A 19370-nucleotide genomic window follows, 5' to 3' on the forward strand; every position below is an offset into this window, starting at 1 on the left:
TCTCCTCTCTCTCTCGCCTCCTCGCTCTCTCTCTCCTCGCTCTCTCTCCTCTCTCTCTCTCTCTCCTCTCTCTCTCCGCTCTCTCTCCGCTCCTCTCTCCGCTCTCTCTCTCTCCGCTCTCTCTCTCTCTCTCTCCTCTCCGCTCTCTCTCTCTCCCTCACCCTCTCTCTCTCCGCTCTCTCTCTCGCTCTCTCTCTCTCTCTCTCTCTCTCCGTCTCTCTCTCTCTCCTCGCTCTCTCTCTCTCTCTCTCTCCGCTCTCTCTCTCTCTCTCCCTCCTCCTCTCTCTCTCTCTCTCGTCTCTCTCTCTCTCGCTCTCTCTCTCTCTCCTCCCTCTCTCTCTCTCCGCTCTCTCTCTCCCTCCTCTCTCTCCTCTCCCGCTCTCTCTCCCTCTCTCTCCTCTCTCTCTCTCCTCTCTCTCCCTCGCTCTCCTCTCGCTCTCTCTCTCTCTCTCTCTCTCTCTCTCCGCTCTCTCCTCCGCTCTCTCTCTCTCCGCTCTCTCTCTCCCGCTCTCTCCGCTCTCTCGCTCTCCTCTCTCTCTCTCTCCTCACTCTCTCTCTCTCTCCTCGCTCTCTCTCCTCGCTCTCTCTCCTCGCTCTCTCTCCTCGCTCTCTCTCCTCGCTCTCTCTCCTCGCTCTCTCTCCTCTCTTCAGTACACAGTGGACCAGTTGATGGACAGATCCCCTATAAAGGAGATAACAGAGAGGATCATCGATTTGGTGTCTAAACGCCATGGCAACAACAGCATCATCACCGCCATTGCTGAGGTCAGAGTGCAGCGGACGGCGAGCACTAGCTACACCGGTATGAACCCCCTGCAACACATATGCTCACTCGCCCACACACACACACACAGCCAAACCGGTGCTCACTCGCCCACACACACACACACAGCCAAACCGGTACACACCACACACACAGCCAAACCGGTACACACCACACACACAGCCAAACCGGTACACACCACACACACAGCCAAACCGGTACACACCACACACACAGCCAAACCGGTACACACCACACACACAGCCAAACCGGTACACACCACACACACAGCCAAACCGGTACACACCACACACACAGCCAAACCGGTACACACCACACACACAGCCAAACCGGTACACACCACACACACAGCCAAACCGGTACACACCACACACACACACACACAGTCAAACCGGTACACACCACACACACAGCCAAACCGGTACACACCACACACACACACACAGCCAAACCGGTACACACCACACACACACACACACACACAGCCAAACCGTCACACCACACACACACACACACACAGCCAAACTCGGTACACACCACACACACACACAGCCAAACCGGTACACACCCCACACACACACACACACAGCCAAACCGGTACACACCCCCACACACACACACACACAGCCAAACCGGTCGCACACCCCACACACACACAGCCAAACCGGTACACACCACACACACACACACAGCCAAACCGGTACACACCACACACACACACACAGCCAAACCGGTACACACCACACACACACACACACACACAGCCAAACCGGTACACACCACACACACACACACACACACAGCCAAACCGGTACACACCACACACACAGCCAAACCGGTACACACCACACACACAGCCAAACCGGTACACACACAGCCAAACCGGTACACACACAGCCAAACCGGTACACACACACACACACAGCCAAACCGGTACACACCACACACACACACACAGCCAAACCGGTACACACCACACACACACACACACACACAAACCGGTACACACCACACACACAGCCAAACCGGTACACACCACACACACAGCCAAACCGGTACACACACAGCCAAACCGGTACACACACAGCCAAACTGGTACACACACAGCCAAACTGGTACACACACACACACAGCCAAACCGGTACACACCACACACACACACACACACAGCCAAACCGGTACACACCACACACACACACACACACACACACACAGCCAAACCGGTACACACCACACACACAGCCAAACCGGTACACACCACACACACAGCCAAACCGGTACACACACAGCCAAACCGGTACACACACAGCCAAACCGGTACACACACAGCCAAACTGGTACACACACACACACAGCCAAACCGGTACACACCACACACACACACACACACAGCCAAACCGGTACACACCACACACACACACACACACACACCAAACCGGTACACACCACACACACACACACACAGCCAAACCGGTACACACCACACACACACACACACAGCCAAACCGGTACACACCACACACACACACACACAGCCAAACCGGTACACACCACACACACACACACAGCCAAACCGGTACACACCACACACACACACACACAGCCAAACCGGTACACACCACACACACACACACACAGCCAAACCGGTACACACCACACACACACACACACAGCCAAACCGGTACACACCACACACACACACACACAGCCAAACCGGTACACACCACACACACACACAGAGCCAAACCGGTACACACCACACACACACACAGAGCCAAACCGGTACACACCACACACACACACAGAGCCAAACCGGTACACACCACACACACACACACAGAGCCAAACCGGTACACACCACACACACACACAGCCAAACCGGTACACACCACACACACACACACAGCCAAACCGGTACACACCACACACACACACACACAGCCAAACCGGTACACACCACACACACACACACACAGCCAAACCGGTACACACCACACACACACAGCCAAACCGGTACACACCACACACACACACACACACAGCCAAACCGGTACACACCACACACACACACACAGTCAAACCGGTACACACACACAGCCAAACCAGTACACACCACACACACACACCACACACACACACACAGCCAAACCGGTACACACCACACACACACACACACAAACCGGTACACACCACACACAGTCTCTGTGTTTTCTCTCTCGCTGTTTTCATACTCTCTGTTTTCTCTCTATCAATTTCAATTTATTGACATGGGAAACATATGTTAACTTTGCCAAAGCAAGTGAAGTAGATAATAAACAAATGAATAGTAAACATTACACATACAGAAGTTTCAAAAATAATAAAGACATTACAAATGTCATATGTCTATTTTCAGTGTTGTAATGATGTGCAAATAGTTAAAGTACACAAGGGAAAATAAATAAGCATAAATATGGGTTGTATTTACAATGGTGTTTGTTCTTCACTGGTTGACCTTTTCTGGTGTCAACAGGTCACAAATCTTGCTGCTGTGATGGTACACTGTGGTATTTCACCCAGTAGATATGGGAGTTTGTTTTCAAATTCTTTGTGGATCTGTGTAATCTGAGGGAAATGTGTGTCTCTAATATGGTCATACATTGGACAGGAGGTTAGGAAGTGCAGCTCAGTTTCCACCTCATTTTGTGGGCAGTGAGCACATAGCCTGTCTCCTCTTGAGAGCCATGTCTGTCTACGGCGGCCTTTCTCAATAGCAAGGCTATGCTCACTGAGTCTGTACATAGTCAAAGCTCTCCTTAAGTTTGGATCAGTCACAGTGGTCAGGTATTCTGCCGCTGTGTACTCTCTGTGTAGGGCCAAAAAGCATTCTAGTTTGCTCTGTTATTTTGTTCATTCTTTCCAATGTGTCAAGTAATTATCTTTTTGTTTTCTCATGATTTGGTTTGGTCTAATTGTGTTGCTGTCCTGGGGTGTGTGTTTGGGAACAGAGCCCCAGGACCAGCTTGCAATCAATACAATACAGAATTAAAGCACACAACAATTACAATACAACATGATCCAGACTAAAAAAAAGCATTTTACAATCCTCTGTAACAGTCTCCCATCAATACCTTAAATCCATTCAGGGTGACTAACACATCTAGATGAAGCAGGGATTCTAGACTATTCCATTCAGGGTGACTAACACATCTAGATGAAGCAGGGATTCTAGACTATTCCATTCAGGGTGACTAACACATCTAGATGAAGCAGGGATTCTAGACTATTCCATTCAGTGGCACTAACACATCTAGATGAAGCAGGGATTCTAGACTATTCCATTCAGTGGCACTAACATATCTAGATGAAGCAGGGATTCTAGACTATTCCATTCAGTGGCACTAACATATCTAGATGAAGCAGGGATTCTAGACTATTCCATTCAGTGGCACTAACATATCTAGATGAAGCAGGGATTCTAGACTATTCCATTCAGGGTCACTAACACATCTAGATGAAGCAGGGATTCTAGACTATTCCATTCAGGGTCACTAACACATCTAGATGAAGCAGGGATTCTAGACTATTCCATTCAGGGTCACTAACACATCTAGATGAAGCAGGGATTCTAGACTATTCCATTCAGGGTCACTAACATATCTAGATGAAGCAGGGATTCTAGACTATTCCATTCAGGGTCACTAACACATCTAGATGAAGCAGGGATTCTAGACTATTCCATTCAGTAGCACTAACATATCTAGATGAAGCAGGGATTGTAGACTATTCCATTCAGTAGCATTAACATAACTAGATGAAGCAGGGATTCTAGACTATTCCATTCAGTAGCACTAACATAACTAGATGAAGCAGGGATTCTAGACTATTCCATTCTGGTGCACAAGAAGAGAAGGCAGTGTTGCCTAACTGTGAATGTCCTGGGGACTGTGTAGCAACCACCAAGCAGACTGGGTATGGTAACATATCAACCACCTAGCAGACTGGGTATGGTAACATAGCAACCATTCAGACTGGGTATGGTAACATATCAACCACCTAGCAGACCGGATATGGTAACTTAGCAACCACCTAGCAGACCGGATATGGTTACATATCAACCACCTAGCAGACTGGGTATGGTAACATAGCAACCACCTAGCAGACTGGGTATGGTAACATAGCAACCACCGAGCAGACTGGGTATGGTAACATAGCAACCACCTAGCAGACTGGGTATGGTAACATATCAACCACCTAGCAGACTGGGTATGGTAACATAGCAACCACCTAGCAGACTGGGTATGGTAACATAGCAACCACCTAGCAGACTGGGTATGGTAACATAGCAACCACCTAGCAGACTGGGTATGGTAACATAGCAACCACCTAGCAGACTGGGTATGGTAACATAGCAACCACCTAGCAGACTGGGTATGGTAACATATCAACCACCTAGCAGACCGGGTATGGTAACATATCAACCACCAAGCAGACTGGGTATGGTAACAGATCAACCACCTAGCAGACTGGGTATGGTAACATAGCAACCACCTAGCAGACTGGGTATGGTAACATAGCAACCACCTAGCAGACTGGGTATGGTAACATATCAACCACCTAGCAGACTGGGTATGGTTACATATCAACCACCTAGCAGACTGGGTATGGTAACATAGCAACCACCTAGCAGACTGGGTATGGTTACATATCAACCACCAAGCAGACTGGGTATGGTTACATATCAACCACCTAGCAGACTGGGTATGGTTACATATCAACCACCAAGCAGACTGGGTATGGTAACATATCAACCACCTAGCAGACTGGGTATGGTAACATAGCAACCACCAAGCAGACTGGGTATGGTAACATATCAACCACCTAGCAGACTGGGTATGGTAACATATCAACCACCTAGCAGACTGGGTATGGTAACATATCAACCACCTAGCAGACTGGGTATGGTTACATATCAACCACCTAGCAGACTGGGTATGGTAACATAGCAACCACCTAGCAGACTGGGTATGGTATCATATCAACCACCTAGCAGACTGGGTATGGTTACATATCAACCACCTAGCAGACTGGGTATGGTAACATAGCAACCACCTAGCAGACTGGGTATGGTAACATAGCAACCACCTAGCAGACTGGGTATGGTAACATAGCAACCACCTAGCAGACTGGGTATGGTAACATATCAACCACCTAGCAGACTGGGTATGGTAACATATCAACCACCTAGCAGACTGGGTATGGTAACATATCAACCACCTAGCAGACTGGGTATGGTAACATATCAACCACCTAGCAGACTGGGTATGGTAACATAGCAACCACCTAGCAGACTGGGTATGGTAACATAGCAACCACCTAGCAGACTGGGTATGGTAACATAGCAACCACCTAGCAGACTGGGTATGGTAACATATCAACCACCTAGCAGACTGGGTATGGTAACATAGCAACCACCTAGCAGACTGGGTATGGTAACATATCAACCACCTAGCAGACTGGGTATGGTAACATAGCAACCACCTAGCAGACTGGGTATGGTAACATATCAACCACCTACATATCAACCACCTTGCAGACCGGGTATGGTTACATATCAACCACCTAGCAGACCGGGTATGGTTACATATCAACCACCTAGCAGACTGGGTATGGTAACATATCAACCACCTAGCAGACTGGGTATGGTAACATATCAACCACCTAGCAGACTGGGTATGGTAACATAGCAACCACCTAGCAGACTGGGTATGGTAACATAGCAACCACCTACATATCAACCACCTAACAGACTGGGTATGGTAACATAGCAACCACCTAGCAGACTGGGCATGGTAACATAGCAACCACCTAGCAGACTGGGTATGGTAACATATCAACCACCTAGCAGACTGGGTATGGTAACATAGCAACCACCTAGCAGACTGGGTATGGTAACATAGCAACCACCTACATATCAACCACCTAGCAGACTGGGTATGGTAACATAGCAACCACCTAGCAGACTGGGTATGGTTACATATCAACCACCTAGCAGACCGGGTATGGTAACATAGCAACCACCTAGCAGACCGGGTATGGTAACATAGCAACCACCTAGCAGACTGGGTATGGTAACATAGCAACCACCTAGCAGACTGGGTATGGGAACATATCAACCACCTAGCAGACTGGGTATGGGAACATATCAACCACCTAGCAGACTGGGTATGGTAACATATCAACCACCTAGCAGACTGGGTATGGTAACATAGCAACCACCTAGCAGACTGGGTATGGTAACATAGCAACCACCTAGCAGACTGGGTATGGTAACATATCAACCACCTAGCAGACTGGGCATGGTAACATAGCAACCACCTAGCAGACTGGGTATGGTAACATAGCAACCACCTAGCAGACTGGGTATGGGAACATATCAACCACCTAGCAGACTGGGTATGGTAACATATTGGCAAACCACTTCAAGGTTAGGAGCACAAACTGGTAAACTGTCACCAAATCACCCAAGAATGAGAGATAACAGGACAGTACCTGTGTGTTTGTTTCAAGGCCACCTAGCAGACTGGTAGGTCCAGGTCCAAACGGTAACAAAACAGTCCAACTCAACCACCAGCCAATATCTATTGTCTCTTTCTCCTATTGTTCAGACTGGGTTTTTCTTGATGGTACCTTCTGAGGGTTCCCTTGCTTCTGGGACTTGTAGTTTTGGTGGTTGGCCATTTTGTGATCTGTAGTTCACAGGGGTGGCCATATCGGGCAGACCCGTGTAGTTCTGCTACATATCTGCCATTTACCACTCGACCCCTTCTTTGCCACAATATCAACCACCTAGCAGACTCTGGGTATGGTAACATATCAACCACCTAGCAGACTGGGTATGGTTACATATCAACCACCTAGCAGACTGGGTATGGTAACATATCAACCACCTAGCAGACTGGGTCTGGTAACATAGCAACCACCTAGCAGACTGGGTATGGTAACATAGCAACCACCTAGCAGACTGGGTATGGTAACATAGCAACCACCTAGCAGACTGGGTATGGTAACATATCAACCACCTAGCAGACTGGGTATGGTAACATAGCAACCACCTAGCAGACTGGGTATGGTAACATAGCAACCACCTAGCAGACTGGGTATGGTAACATATCAACCACCTAGCAGACTGGGTATGGTAACATAGCAACCACCTAGCAGACTGGGTATGGTAACATATCAACCACCTAGCAGACCGGGTATGGTAACAGATCAACCACCTAGCAGACTGGGTATGGTAACATAGCAACCACCTAGCAGACTGGGTATGGTAACATATCAACCACCTAGCAGACTGGGTATGGTAACAGATCAACCACCTAGCAGACTGGGTATGGTAACATAGCAACCACCTAGCAGACTGGGTATGGTAACATAGCAACCACCTAGCAGACTGGGTATGGTAACATAGCAACCACCTAGCAGACTGGGTATGGTAACATAGCAACCACCTAGCAGACTGGGTATGGTACCATATCAACCAACTAGCAGACCGGGTATGGTAACAGATCAACCACCAAGCAGACTGGGTATGGTTACATATCAACCACCTAGCAGACTGGGTATGGTAACATAGCAACCACCTAGCAGACTGGGCATGGTAACATAGCAACCACCTAGCAGACTGGGTATGGTAACATATCAACCACCTAGCAGACTGGGTATGGTAACATAGCAACCACCTAGCAGACTGGGTATGGTAACATAGCAACCACCTACATATCAACCACCTAGCAGACTGGGTATGGTAACATAGCAACCACCTAGCAGACTGGGTATGGTTACATATCAACCACCTAGCAGACCGGGTATGGTAACATAGCAACCACCTAGCAGACCGGATATGGTAACATAGCAACCACCTAGCAGACTGGGTATGGTAACATAGCAACCACCTAGCAGACTGGGTATGGTAACATATCAACCACCTAGCAGACTGGGTATGGTAACATAGCAACCACCTAGCAGACTGGGTATGGTAACATAGCAACCACCTACATATCAACCACCTAGCAGACTGGGTATGGTAACATAGCAACCACCTAGCAGACTGGGTATGGTAACATATCAACCACCTAGCAGACTGGGTATGGTAACATAGCAACCACCTAGCAGACCGGGTATGGTAACATAGCAACCACCTAGCAGACTGGGTATGGTAACATAGCAACCACCTAGCAGACTGGGTATGGTAACATATCAACCACCTAGCAGACTGGGTATGGTAACATATCAACCACCTAGCAGACTGGGTATGGTAACATATCAACCACCTAGCAGACCGGGTATGGTAACATATCAACCACCTAGCAGACTGGGCATGGTAACATAGCAACCACCTAGCAGACTGGGTATGGGAACATATCAACCACCTAGCAGACTGGGTATGGTAACATAGCAACCACCTAGCAGACTGGGTATGGTAACATAGCAACCACCTAGCAGACTGGGTATGGTTACATATCAACCACCTAGCAGACTGGGTATGGTAACATAGCAACCACCTAGCAGACTGGGTATGGTTACATATCAACCACCTAGCAGACCGGGTATGGTAACATATCAACCACCTAGCAGACTGGGTATGGGAACATATCAACCACCTAGCAGACTGGGTATGGTAACATAGCAACCACCTAGCAGACTGGGTATGGTAACATAGCAACCACCTAGCAGACTGGGTATGGTTACATATCAACCACCTTGCAGACCGGGTATGGTAACATAGCAACCACCTAGCAGACCGGGTATGGTAACATAGCAACCACCTAGCAGACTGGAATGGTAACAGATCAACCACCCAGCAGACTGGGTATGGTACCATATGAACCACCTAGCAGACTGGGTATGGTAACATATCAACCACCTAGCAGACTGGTAACATATTGTGACAAACCTCTTCAAGGTTAGAGCGGGTTGTCACAAACTAAGTGGTAAACTGTCACCAAATCACCCAAGAATGAGAGTTCTTTCGAACAGGACAGTACCTGTGTGTTTGTTTCATCCTGGTCCACCCAGGCCGTAGGCGACCAAGGATAGCAGGGTTTGATACACGAATCGGGTTCTCGGTAGGTCCAGGTCCAAACGCCAACAGGTAAGTCCAAAACAGTCCAACTCATACACGGTAAATCCAGCCAATCTCTATTGTCGCTTTCTCTATTGTTCATAGATCCTTCCAGCACTCTCTTCTTCTCTTCCTGGTTTTTCTTAACCCTTTATCTGTGGGTTGGCTCCACCTTCTGAGGGTTCCCCTTGCTTCTGGGACTTGTAGTTTTGGTGGTTGGCCATTTTGTGATCTGTAGTTCTGACAGGAGTGGCCATTTTAGTGATCGCGCAGAGCCCGTTTAGTAGTTCTGCTCTCACATATCTGCCATTTACCACTCGACCCCCTTCTTTGCCACAATATCAACCACCTAGCAGACTCTGGGTATGGTAACATATCAACCACCTAGCAGACTGGGTATGGTAACATATCAACCACCTAGCAGACTGGGTATGGTAACATAGCAACCACCTAGCAGACTGGGTATGGTTACATATCAACCACCTAGCAGACTGGGTATGGTAACATATCAACCACCTAGCAGACTGGGTATGGTAACATATCAACCACCTAGCAGACTGGGTATGGTAACATATCAACCACCTAGCAGACTGGGTATGGTAACATAGCAACCACCTAGCAGACTGGGTATGGTAACATATCAACCACCTAGCAGACTGGGTATGGTAACATATCAACCACCTAGCAGACTGGGTATGGTAACATAGCAACCACCTAGCAGACTGGGTATGGTAACATAGCAACCACCTAGCAGACTGGGTATGGTAACATATCAACCACCTAGCAGACTGGGTATGGTAACATAGCAACCACCTAGCAGACTGGGTATGGTAACATAGCAACCACCTAGCAGACTGGGTATGGTAACATAGCAACCACCTAGCAGACTGGGTATGGTAACATAGCAACCACCTAGCAGACTGGGTATGGTAACATAGCAACCACCTAGCAGACTGGGTATGGTAACATATCAACCACCTAGCAGACTGGGTATGGTAACATATCAACCACCTAGCAGACTGGGTATGGTAACATAGCAACCACCTAGCAGACTGGGTATGGTAACATAGCAACCACCTAGCAGACTGGGTATGGTAACAACCACCTAGCAGACTGGGTATGGTAACATATCAACCACCTAGCAGACTGGGTATGGTAACATAGCAACCACCTAGCAGACCAGGGTATGGTAACATATCAACCACCTAGCAGACTGGGTATGGTAACATATCAACCACCTAGCAGACTGGGTATGGTAACATATCAACCACCTAGCAGACTGGGTATGGTAACATAGCAACCACCTAGCAGACTGGGTATGGTAACATAGCAACCACCTAGCAGACTGGGTATGGTAACATATCAACCACCTAGCAGACCAGGTATGGTAACATATCAACCACCTAGCAGACCGGGTATGGTAACATATCAACCACCTAACAGGCTGGGTATGGTAACATAGCAACCACCTAACAGGCTGGGTATGGTAACATAGCAACCACCTAGCAGACTGGGTATGGTAACATAGCAACCACCTAGCAGACCAGGTATGGTAACATATCAACCACCTAGCAGACTGGGTATGGTAACATATCAACCACGTAGCAGACTGGGTATGGTATCATATCAACCACCTAGCAGACTGGGTATGGTAACATAGCAACCACCTAACAGGCTGGGTATGGTAACATAGCAACCACCTAGCAGACTGGGTATGGTTACATATCAACCACCTAGCAGACCGGGTATGGTAACATATCAACCACCTAACAGGCTGGGTATGGTAACATAGCAACCACCTAGCAGACTGGGTATGGTAACATAGCAACCACCTAGCAGACTGGGTATGGTAACATATCAACCACCTAGCAGACTGGGTATGGTAACATATCAACCACCTAGCAGACTGGGTATGGTAACATAGCAACCACCTAGCAGACTGGGTATGGTAACATAGCAACCACCTAGCAGACTGGGTATGGTAACATATCAACCACCTAGCAGACTGGGTATGGTAACATATCAACCACCTAACAGACTGGGTATGGTAACATAGCAACCACCTAGCAGACTGGGTATGGTAACATAGCAACCACCTAGCAGACTGGGTATGGTAACATAGCAACCACCTAGCAGACTGGGTATGGTAACATATCAACCACCAAGCAGACCGGGTATGGTAACATATCAACCACCTAGCAGACTGGGTATGGTAACATATCAACCACCTAGCAGACTGGGTATGGTAACATATCAACCACCTAGCAGACTGGGTATGGTAACATATCAACCACCTAGCAGACTGGGTATGGTAACATATCAACCACCCAGCAGACTGGGTATGGTAACATATCAACCACCCAGCAGACTGGGTATGGTAACATATCAACCACCTAGCAGACCGGGTATGGTAACATATTAACCACCTAGCAGACTGGGTATGGTTACATATCAACCAGCTAGCAGACCGGGTATGGTTACATATCAACCACCTAGCAGACTGGGTATGGTAACATATCAACCACCCAGCAGACTGGGTATGGTTACATATCAACCACCTAGCAGACCGGGTATGGTTACATATCAACCACCCAGCAGACTGGGTATGGTAACATATCAACCACCCAGCAGACTGGGTATGGTAACATATCAACCACCCAGCAGACTGGGTATGGTTACATATCAACCACCTAGCAGACTGGGTATGGTTACATATCAACCAGCTAGCAGACTGGGTATGGTTACATATCAACCACCTAGCAGACCAGGTATGGTTACATATCAACCACCTTGCAGACCAGGTATGGTTACATATCAACCACCTAGCAGACTGGGTAGGTGGGTAGGAGTGATAAACAGAGTCCAGTCTCTGTTAGACAGAGGAGGCTGCATGATAAACAGAGTCCAGTCTCTGTGAGACAGAGGAGGCTGCATGATAAACAGAGTCCAGTCTCTGTAAGACAGAGGAGGCTGCATGATAAACAGAGTCCAGTCTCTGATAGACAGAGGAGGCTGCATGATAAACAGAGTCCAGTCTCTGTTAGACAGAGGAGGCTGCATGATAAACAGAGTCCAGTCTCTGTAAGACAGAGGAGGCTGCATGATAAACAGAGTCCAGTCTCTGTAAGACAGAGGAGGCTGCATGATAAACAGAGTCCAGTCTCTGTTAGACAGAGGAGGCTGCATGATAAACAGAGTCCAGTCTCTGTTAGACAGAGGAGGCTGCATGATAAACAGAGTCCAGTCTCTGTAAGACAGAGGAGGCTGCATGATAAACAGAGTCCAGTCTCTGTAAGACAGAGGAGGCTGCATGATAAACAGAGTCCAGTCTCTGTAAGACAGAGGAGGCTGCATGATAAACAGAGTCCAGTCTCTGTTAGACAGAGGAGGCTGCATGATAAACAGAGTCTCTGTTAGACAGAGGAGGCTGCATGATAAACAGAGTCCAGTCTCTGTTAGACAGAGGAGGCTGCATGATAAACAGAGTCCAGTCTCTGTTAGACAGAGGAGGCTGCATGATAAACAGAGTCCAGTCTCTGTTAGACAGAGGAGGCTGCATGATAAACAGAGTCCAGTCTCTGTTAGACAGAGGAGGCTGTATGATAAACAGAGTCCAGTCTCTGTTAGACAGAGGAGGCTGCATGATAAACAGAGTCCAGTCTCTGTTAGACAGAGGAGGCTGCATGATAAACAGAGTCCAGTCTCTGTTAGACAGAGGAGGCTGCATGATAAACAGAGTCCAGTCTCTGTTAGACAGAGGAGGCTGCATGATAAACAGAGTCCAGTCTCTGTTAGACAGAGGAGGCTGCATGCATACACAACAAGTCACCGTAATCAACAGAGAGAAAAGTGGCCTGAACAAGCTTCTTTCTAGCCATAAGCGGGAAGCAAGCCTTATTACAAAAATAAAAACCCAATTTCAATTGAAGCTTTTGTCACATGATTATCTATATGAACTTTAAAGGACAACTTGTCATCCAACCAGATACCTAGGTATTTGTAGGATGACACTTTTTCGATGGATCTGCCACCAGATGTGACCATGCTAACCTTCTCTGGCAGAGTTCTAGCTCTGGTAAAGGTCATGCATTTAGTTTTCTGTACATTCAAGACCAGTCTGACACCATAAAGGGAGGCCTATAGTGACTGAAACGCAGTCTGGAGCTCTTCAACAGCCTGAACCAGAGAAGGAGCACATGAATATATGACTGTATTATCTGCATATAGATGGAACTTTGCTGGTTGCATCCCGTTTCCCAAATCATTGAGAACAACACAGGAGCTAAAATGGAACCCTGGGGCACACCTCTATTAATCTCTAGACAGCTAGACTTGTGATTGTTGGCATATACACATTGTATTCTGTCAGAAAGGTAGTTCCTAAACCAATTTACTGCCCCTTCACTGAGACCAATGCTAATGAGTCGAGCTAGCAACAATTCATGGTCAACTGAATCAAAGACCTTTGATAAATCTACAGAGCAGCACAATGTTGCTTTTTATCAAGTGCGTTAATGATGTCGTTTGCCACTGCCGCAGTTGTGGTGCTGTGCCCCGATCTAAAGCCAGACTGAACACCAATTGGCTTTGTTATGGAAGGTTTGGGAATCAAGGGCCTCTTCTCCAGGTTCATCTCTCTGAAGGTGATGGCTTTGTTTTGGAAGGTTTGGAATGTTTTACCCAGGAAGTTGTCTTAAAGGGATTGAATTCGTTGTTGCCTTATTTTTTTTGTTGTTAGGTTTTCACACTACTTTCCTTCCATCTACAGCATTTCTTAATATTATTCAGTTCCTTTGGCTTTGATGCCTCATGATTGAGTATTTCTCTGCTCAGGTAGACTGTGATTTTGCTGTGATCTGATAGGGGTGTCAGTGGGCTGACTGTGAACGCTCTGAGAGACTCTGGGTTGAGGTCAGTGATAAAGTAGTAGTACTACTGCCAAGAGATGAGCTATAGGTGTACCTACCATAGGAGTCCCCTCGAAGCCTACCATTGACTATGTACATACCCAGCGTGCGACAGAGCTGCAGGAGTTGTGACCCATTTTTGTTGGTTCTTTTGTCATAGTTCTGTCTAGGGGGGCATATTTGGGAAAGAATACTGTCACCTCTAGGTAGATAATTGTCCCCCTGTGTGCTGAGGGTGTCAGGTTCTTGTCCAGTTCTGGCATTTAGGTCACCACAGACTAGTACATGTCCCTGGGCCTGGAAATGATTGATTTCCCCCTCCAGGATGGAGAACATTTACAACATTTACGTCATTTGGCAGATGCTCTTATCCAGAGCGACTTACAAATTGGTGAATTCACCTTATGACATCCAGTGGAACAGCCACTTTACAATAGTGCATCTAAATCATTTAAGGGGGGGAGAAGGATTACTTTATCCTATCCTAGGTATTCCTTAAAGAGGTGGGGTTTCAGGTGTCTCTGGAAGGTGGTGATTGACTCCGCTGTCCTGGCGTCGTGAGGGAGTTTGTTCCACCATTGGGGGCCAGAGCAGCGAACAGTTTTGACTGGGCTGAGCGGGAACTGTACTTCCTCAGTGGTAGGGAGGCGAGCAGGCCAGAGGTGGATGAACGCAGTGCCCTTGTTTGGGTGTAGGGCCTGATCAGAGCCTGGAGGTACTGGGGTGCCGTTCCCCTCACAGCTCCGTAGGCAAGCACCATGGTCTTGTAGCGGATGCGAGCTTCAACTGGAAGCCAGTGGAGAGAGCGGAGGAGCGGGGTGACGTGAGAGAACTTGGGAAGGTTGAACACCAGACGGGCTGCGGCGTTCTGGATGAGTTGTAGGGGTTTAATGGCACAGGCAGGGAGCCCAGCCAACAGCGAGTTGCAGTAATCCAGACGGGAGATGACAAGTGCCTGGATTAGGACCTGCGCCGCTTCCTGTGTGAGGCAGGGTCGTACTCTGCAGATGTTGTAGAGCATGAACCTACAGGAACGGGCCACCGCCTTGATGTTAGTTGAGAACGACAGGGTGTTGTCCAGGATCACGCCAAGGTTCTTAGCGCTCTGGGAGGAGGACACAATGGAGTTGTCAACCGTGATGGCGAGATCATGGAACGGGCAGTCCTTCCCCGGGAGGAAGAGTAGCTCCGTCTTGCCGAGGTTCAGCTTGAGGTGGTGATCCGTCATCCACACTGATATGTCTGCCAGACATGCAGAGATGCGATTTGCCACCTGGTCATCAGAAGGGGGAAAGGAGAAGATTAATTGTGTGTCGTCTGCATAGCAATGATAGGAGAGACCATGTGAGGTTATGACAGAGCCAAGTGACTTGGTGTATAGCGAGAATAGGAGAGGGCCTAGAACAGAGCCCTGGGGGACACCAGTGGTGAGAGCGCGTGGTGAGGAGACAGATTCTCGCCACACCACCTGGTAGGAGCGACCTGTCAGGTAGGACGCAATCCAAGCGTGGGCCGCGCCGGAGATGCCCAACTCGGAGAGGGTGGAGAGGAGGATCTGATGGTTCACAGTATCGAAGGCAGCCGATAGGTCTAGAAGGATGAGAGCAGAGGAGAGAGAGTTGGCTTTAGCAGTGCGGAGCGCCTCCGTGATACAGAGAAGAGCAGTCTCAGTTGAATGACTAGTCTTGAAACCTGACTGATTTGGATCAAGAAGGTCATTCTGAGAGAGATAGCGGGAGAGCTGGCCAAGGACGGCATGTTCAAGAGTTTTGGAGAGAAAAGAAAGAAGGAAGCTGTCTTCATTAAAATATGGGGATTCTAGTGGGGGGATATAGGTAGCACACAGGAGGACATTTTTCTCTGTTGAGATCATTTCCTTTTGAATTTCTAGCCAGATGTAAAATGTTCCTGTTTTGATTAATTTAATAGAGTGAGTTAGGTCTGCTCTATACCAAATTAGCATACCCCCTGAGTCCCTTCCCTGTTTCCCACCTGGTAGTTTGGTGGAAGGGACTACCAGCTCTCTGTAACCTAGAGGGCAACCAGTAGGTCCATCTCCTCCTCCTAGAGGGCTCCCTAGTGGTGCAGAGGTCTAAGGCACCTCCTCTCAGTGCTAGAGGGCTCCTAAGTGGTGCAGAGGTCTAAGACACCTCCTCTCAGTGCTAGAGGGCTCCTAAGTGGTGCAGAGGTCTAAGGCACCTCCTCTCAGTGCTAGAGGGCTCCTAGTGGTGCAGAGGTCTAAGGCACCTCCTCTCAGTGCTAGAGGGCTCCCTAGTGGTGCAGAGGTCTAAGGCACCTCCTCTCAGTGCTAGAGGGCTCCCTAGTGGTGCAGAGGTCTAAGGCACCTCCTCTCAGTGCTAGAGGGCTCCTAAGTGGTGCAGAGGTCTAAGGCACCTCCTCTCAGTGCTAGAGGGCTCCCTAGTGGTGCAGAGGTCTAAGGCACCTCCTCTCAGTGCTAGAGGGCTCCCTAGTGGTGCAGAGGTCTTCCTCTCAAGGCACAGAGGTCTAAGGCACCTCTCAGTGCTAGAGGGCTCCCTAGTGGTGCAGAGGTCTAAGGCACCTCCTCTCAGTGCTAGAGGGCTCCTAAGTGGTGCAGAGGTCTAAGGCACCTCCTCTCAGTGCTAGAGGGCTCCCTAGTGGTGCAGAGGTCTAAGGCACCTCCTCTCAGTGCTAGAGGTCTCCCTAGTGGTGCAGCGGTCTAAGACACTGCGTCTGTGAACCCCAAGCCCAGGGAATCCCACACAATCTGAGCACCACCTTGTCAGCTAGCCAGATAGCCCTCCTGACACCACCCCCCCCTCCCCCACTGAGGACATACACAAAAGACACAGGTTGTACACCTTATGGACCCAAATTCTGTAGTCCAGACACCCAGCGTGCCCTAGATCTTCTGTCTGAGGACCAACTCGGGTCACCCAGCCACATAATAATACACACAGGCACAAACGACCTGAGAGCACAGCAGGAAAGGGTGGCCACAGAATGATTGAAAAAGCTTCTTCTACACCCTGCTACCACGAGAAGACTCTCCTCCCCCCTGCTACCATACAGCAGGTAAACACAAGTGGTTATCTCCACCCTGCTACCACGAGAAGACTCTCCTCCCCCCTGCTACCATACAGCAGGTAAACACAAGTGGTTATCTCCACCCTGCTACCACGAGAAGACTCTCCTCCCCCTGCTACCATACAGCAGGTAAACACAAGTATTTTCCGTGACTGCGCCTCAAAACCAAATGTTTTCCTGGTCCACCATCCACCCTGGACCTGAACAGCCTCTATGACCAGGTCCACCATCCACCCTGGACCTGAACAGCCTCAATGACCAGGTCCACCCTGGACTAGAACAGCCTCTATCACCAGGTCCACCATCCACCCTGGACCTGAACAGCCTCTATGACCAGGTCCACCCTGGACCTGAACAGCCTCTATGACCAGGTCCACCCTGGACCTGAACAGCCTCTATGACCAGGTCCACCATCCACCCTGGACCTGAACAGCCTCTATGACCAGGTCCACCATCCACCCTGGACCTGAACAGCCTCTATGACCAGGTCCACCATCCACCCTGGACCTGAACAGCCTCTATGACCAGGTCCACCATCCACCCTGGACCTGAACAGCCTCTATGACCAGGTCCACCATCCACCCTGGACCTGAACAGCCTCTATGACCAGGTCCACCATCCACCCTGGACCTGAACAGCCTCTATGACCAGGTCCACCATCCACCCTGGACCTGAACAGCCTCTATGACCAGGTCCACCATCCACCCTGGACCTGAACAGCCTCTATGACCAGGTCCACCCTGGACCTGAACAGCCTCTATGACCAGGTCCACCATCCACCCTGGACCTGAACAGCCTCTATGACCAGGTCCACCATCCACCCTGGACCTGAACAGCCTCTATGACCAGGTCCACCATCCACCCTGGACCTGAACAGCCTCTATGACCAGGTCCACCATCCACCCTGGACCTGAACAGCCTCTATGACCAGGTCCACCCTGGACTAGAACAGCCTCTATGACCAGGTCCACCCTGGACTAGAACAGCCTCTATGACCAGGTCCACCCTGGACTAGAACAGCCTCTATGACCAGGTCCACCCTGGACTAGAACAGCCTCTATGACCAGGTCCACCCTGGACTAGAACAGCCTCTATGACCAGGTCCACCCTGGACTAGAACAGCCTCTATGACCAGGTCCACCACTCCACCCTGGACTAGAACAGCCTCTATGACCAGGTCCACCCTGGACTAGAACAGCCTCTATGACCAGGTCCACCCTGGACTAGAACAGTCTCTTTGACCAGGTCCACCCTGGACTTGACCAGCCTCTATGACCAGGTCCACCCTGGACTAGAACAGCCTCTATGACCAGGTCCACCCTGGACTAGAACAGCCTCTATGACCAGGTCCACCCTGGACTTGACCAGCCTCTATGACCAGGTCCACCCTGGACTAGAACAGCCTCTATGACCAGGTCCACCCTGGACTAGAACAGCCTCTATGACCAGGTCCACCACTCCACTCTGGACTTGAACAGCCTCTATGACCAGGTCCACCTCTACAAGGCAG

At 49.2% G+C, this 19370-nt stretch overlaps 1 pseudogene; it reads left to right on the forward strand.

The window, feature by feature from the left end:
• LOC135524866 (protein jagged-1b-like) overlaps window positions 1–19370 on the forward strand; it is a 125554-nt pseudogene that overhangs the window by 97741 nt on the left and 8443 nt on the right.

Source organism: Oncorhynchus masou, chromosome 31 (genome assembly GCF_036934945.1).
Source record: "Oncorhynchus masou masou isolate Uvic2021 chromosome 31, UVic_Omas_1.1, whole genome shotgun sequence".
NCBI lineage: Eukaryota > Metazoa > Chordata > Actinopteri > Salmoniformes > Salmonidae > Oncorhynchus > Oncorhynchus masou.